The 5000-nt window shown below is 33.7% G+C and overlaps 1 protein-coding gene across 1 annotated transcript in view; it reads right to left on the minus strand.

The window, feature by feature from the left end:
• Positions 1–5000, minus strand: part of mub (poly(rC)-binding protein mub) — a 95174-nt gene that overhangs the window by 75020 nt on the left and 15154 nt on the right. The window lies entirely within an intron of this gene.

The following is a 5000-nucleotide window of genomic DNA, read 5'->3' on the forward strand; positions in this document are numbered from 1 at the left end:
GATAGAATAGTGTGCCCGAGTGTACCCTCAAGCAAGAGAACTCTAACCCAAGACAGTGGAAGGTGTCGGTACAGAGGCTATGGCGCTACCCAAGACTAGAGAACTATGGTTTGATTTTGGGGTGTCCTTCTCCTAGAAGAGGTGGTTACCATAAATAATAATAATAATAATAAAAATGATAATAATAATTAGTTGTTTTATTATGGAACACATTTTTGACACGGATAATTATGATTGAAAAATAAACTGCTGATTAGCAGTAAGATTTTAATCCACAAATCATTGTATTCACTGCAGCTATAAACAGTATTTACAGGAAACATCTTCATAAAAATACATACCTTTTTCCTAATCCAGTCATGCAGTGATTCTCAGCCTCAGGCTGATTGGACGACCTTGAGGAGATAACCGCAAACTGGTTTGCGTTTAATGTCCAGACCAGTGTGTCTCAGGAAGTGGCCTCCGGATAGCAACAGTTGCTAAGCACCCATTTCTCTCTCTCTCTCTCTCTCTCTCTCTCTCTCTCTCTCTCTCTCTCTCTCTCTCTCTCTCTCTCTCTCTCTCTCTCCTACTCCTTTCTATTTGGAAAAATTGTAGACTTCTTGATAAATAATGATTGTATGTAAATGTCCAAGACTCTCTCTCTCTCTCTCTCTCTCTCTCTCTCTCTCTCTCTCTCTCTCTCTCTCTCTCTCTCTCTCAGCGTATGAGAGCTGTGCCTCTATTATTTTTTACTTGGATAAATTGTAGGCTTTTTATTAAATTGATGTATGTAAATGCCTAAGTCTCTCTCTCTCTCTCTCTCTCTCTCTCTCTCTCTCTCTCTCTCTCAAAGCGTATGAGAGCTATGCCTCTATTATTTTTAATTTGGATAAATTGTAGGCTTTTTATTAAATTCCTCAAAGCGTATGAGAGCTATGTCTATTATTTTTTATTTGGATAAATTGTAGGCTTTTTATTAAATTGAAGTATGTAAATGTCTAAGACACTCTCTCTCTCTCTCTCTCTCTCTCTCTCTCTCTCTCTCTCTCTCTCTCTCTCTCTCTCTCGCAGCGTATGAGAGCTATGCCTCTGAGTCTATTCGTTTCTATTTGGATAAATTGTAGGAATAAAGATAATGATTGTATGTAAATATCCAAGACTCTCTCTCTCTCTCTCTCTCTCTCTCTCTCTCTCTCTCTCAAGACGTTGTTGTAAACAAGGTCGCCAATGGGTGTAAATTCGATTTTACGATAGCAGGAAAGGCGACAGATAATTAATTACTGGGGTTTTGTATATGTGTCGCTATACTTCCCAATGTCCTGAGCGATCGGTCCAGTTAGCTAAAAGACCAACATTTTGAGAGAATTGCTGTTAAATGATAAAAACTTATTTGAATTTATTACCTCAGCCAACGTAGTTGGAAGGAGGTTATGTTTTCGCCTATCTATGAGCGTTTGTTTGTTTGTTTGTGAACAGCTTCCTGGCCACTATTTAAATCGTGAAGTAATGAAACTTGCAAGGATTAAATCTTATGTGAAAAGCTGAAAATGATTAAATTTTGAAAGGTCAAGGTCAAATGTCAAGGTCACAGTCACCCAAAAAAGTCCAATTCACGTAATCAGCCATAAGTTTGGACATCGTTGTCACAGAGACTTCCAACTTGGTTCATATTTGAGTTTATGAAAATCCCCGCCAATTATTACATGTTAAGGTCAAAGTTCAAGGTCAAAATTGAGCAAAAGGTCGAGAAATAAGCTGCTGCGGCGGAGGTCTGCTCTCTACTGAGAGCCTCTCTAGTTTATAAAGCGATGGGTGCGGCATGACCCTACATTACAGTTCTGGGCTCACCTATGCAAGGGTTGTGGTTCTTGTTGTATGAGGAATATGTAGTGAAGATTGGGGATCAATTACAAGTATGGTGTAACGCTGTGGTACAGTTCTGGGCTCACATTTGCAAAGGATGTGGTTCTTGTTCATGTTGAGTATGTAGTGAAGATTATGGATTAATAACAAATATGACGTGATCCTTGGTACAGTTCTGGGCTCACATTTGCAAGGGTTGTGGTTCTCATTTTCTGAGGAATATAGAGTGAATATTGCGGATTAATTAGAAATATGATTGGATAGCTTGTTTACTAAAAATCTATCTAAATCAGCTAATACTTATATTATATACTGGCTTTATGGTATAATTCTTTAGGGGACTGTATCCACAGAATAGTCTGGTCTATGGTTAATTAATTATTGTTATCTATTAGTAGTGATATCAGTTGACTATCTTTAGTTATTTTAGTCTTTAGAATGAATTAATGCAATGTGTGCACTTCAGACAGAATTTGGAGCATTCATAGTTTGCCTCCAATAGTAAATAATGATATTTATGCACCAATAGTTAGATTCTTGTAGTCTGGGTCTTTATATTGAAGGTTTTCATTCTATGCAATATGTATGTATGTATGTATGCATGTGTGTGTATATATATACATTATATATATATATGTATATATATACATTATATATATATATATATATATATATATATATATGTATATATATACATATATACAGTATGTATATATATATATACACATATATACAGTATGTATATATATTATATATATATATATATATATATATATATATATATATATAATATGTGTGTGTGTGTGTATATATATATATTATATATATACATATATATATACACTTATATATACCTATATATATATAATACATATATATATAGGTATATATATATATAATATATATATATATATATATATATATATATATATATACATATCTTTTTCTATCTGTAGATGATTCTGTAAATGATTTGTTTATCACATACACAAGTACTTTTATACTGCCCTGATAAATTAATCGTCCCATCTTACGTCTAGTAAACATATTCACAATATATTTCCCACTAAAAACTCTTTGCTACTGATATTGGATATATTTCCCCATATACAATGTTTTTATCTTCCCACGTAAGAGATTTTGTTTTAACGAGGACGGATATTTTTTTCCTTTTTTTTATTGTTTCGTTTATGTTTAATGGACTGAAATGTTTTTTTTTTGTTTCTTGTTTGCGAAAACAAATTGTTTGGGGCTTATATGCGGTTTGAAATTTGTTTATTATTGTGTATTTAGTGGATGTTTTATTATTATTATTATTGTTATTATTGTTATTATTATTATATATATATATATATATATATATATATTATATTTATATATATACACATATATATACTATATATATGTGTATATATACATATATATATATATATATATATATATATATATATATATATATATATAAATACTGTATATATATATATATATATATGTATATATATATATATATATATATATATATATATAATATATATATATATATATTCACCCTTTTTTAGTTTGATACCTTGACTCTGTGAAACAGTTTGTGTATTGCTTAATTAGCAAAAGCTGTACTAGTTATGGGCACTTATACTAGGTTGGTTTACAGTAAGTGATCAGACAAAAGTCTCCCACCATCACCAATCTGCATTGGCTAGTGTAGTGATGAAAACTTAACAAACCCCAGACATGAATAAGGACATGGCTGAGGTCTTTGTTCTGCAGTGGACTAAAAACAGCTGCATTTAAAGGCCGCGCGTGAATGGCATTGGCAATATACATACACAGATGATCAGCACCCAAGCCCCCTCTCCACCCAAAGCTAGGACCAAGGAGGGCCAGGCAATGGCTGCGGATGACTCAGTCGATAGACCTATTGGCTCCCCTAGCCCACCTCATCCTTGACTTACAAGGAGGGTGAGTTTCCAGCGACAAAAGGAACTAACGAGTTCACCTATTCAGGGACCGTTACCACTAGCCCACCTCATCCTTGGCTCACAAGGAGGGTGAGTTTCCAGCGACAAAAGAAACTAACGAGTTCACCTATTCAGGGAACGTTACCACATCGGCCACCACAATATGTACTGCATATATAGAGCCATACGCCTTTCCCCCTATAGAGGGTGGCGTCATAGGTGTGTTACCCTTTAGGCTTTCAGCAAGTTTCTATGGGTCCTGTCCCCAGTCCCTTGCCCCATGAATGTTCAAAGGGACTCGTATGCCGATGGCGTAGTCTTTGTTCGCGATGATTTGTCCCGGACATTTGCAACGTCAAGACCACTGACTGATATTATTATTATTATTATTATTATTATTATTATTATTATTATTTGCTAAGTTACATTCCTAGTTGGAAAAGCAGGATGCTATAAGCCCAGAGGCTCCAACGGGGAAAATAGCCCTGTGAGGAAAGGAAACAAGGAAAAAGGAAATATTTTAAGAACAGTAACAACATAAATATGTCTTTATTCGCGATGATTTCTCCCGGGTATTTGCAACCTCAAGACCACTAACTGTTATTATTATTATTATTATTATTATTATTATTATTATATCATTATTATTATTACTTCCTAAGCTACAACCCTAGTTAGAAAAGCTGGATGCTGTAAGCCCAGGGGCTTCAATAGGAAAAATAACCCAATGAGGATAAGAAACAAGGAAAAATAAAATATTTTAAGAACAGTAGCAACATAAATATTTCATATAACTATAAAACCTTTAACAAAACAAGAGGAAGATAAATAAGATGGATTAGTGTCTCGAGTGTACCTTCCAGCAAGAGAACTCTAACCCAATCATATTGTACAATTGTTCCCTTTTTATATTATTTTCTGACTCGCTGATTTTTTTCTATGGGGCTCCATATACTTTGAAATCTCAATGTGAGAATATTAATATGGTTTTTATCAGGTTTTTATTAGTGTTTTATCTTAGACCTGTTGTCATGAGACCCTCTTATTGAACAATTGCATGTATTATTGTTCGGGTTTTTTTTTTTAATACTAAAACCGAATTTAATCAAAAGTCTACGGTCTGTAGTAAGCGAGTCAAGTCTGTATATACGTGTTTTATATGTATACATTTATTTATACGAGAGCAAACTAAAGTAA

Source organism: Palaemon carinicauda, chromosome 40 (assembly GCF_036898095.1).
Source record: "Palaemon carinicauda isolate YSFRI2023 chromosome 40, ASM3689809v2, whole genome shotgun sequence".
Lineage (NCBI taxonomy): Eukaryota > Metazoa > Arthropoda > Malacostraca > Decapoda > Palaemonidae > Palaemon > Palaemon carinicauda.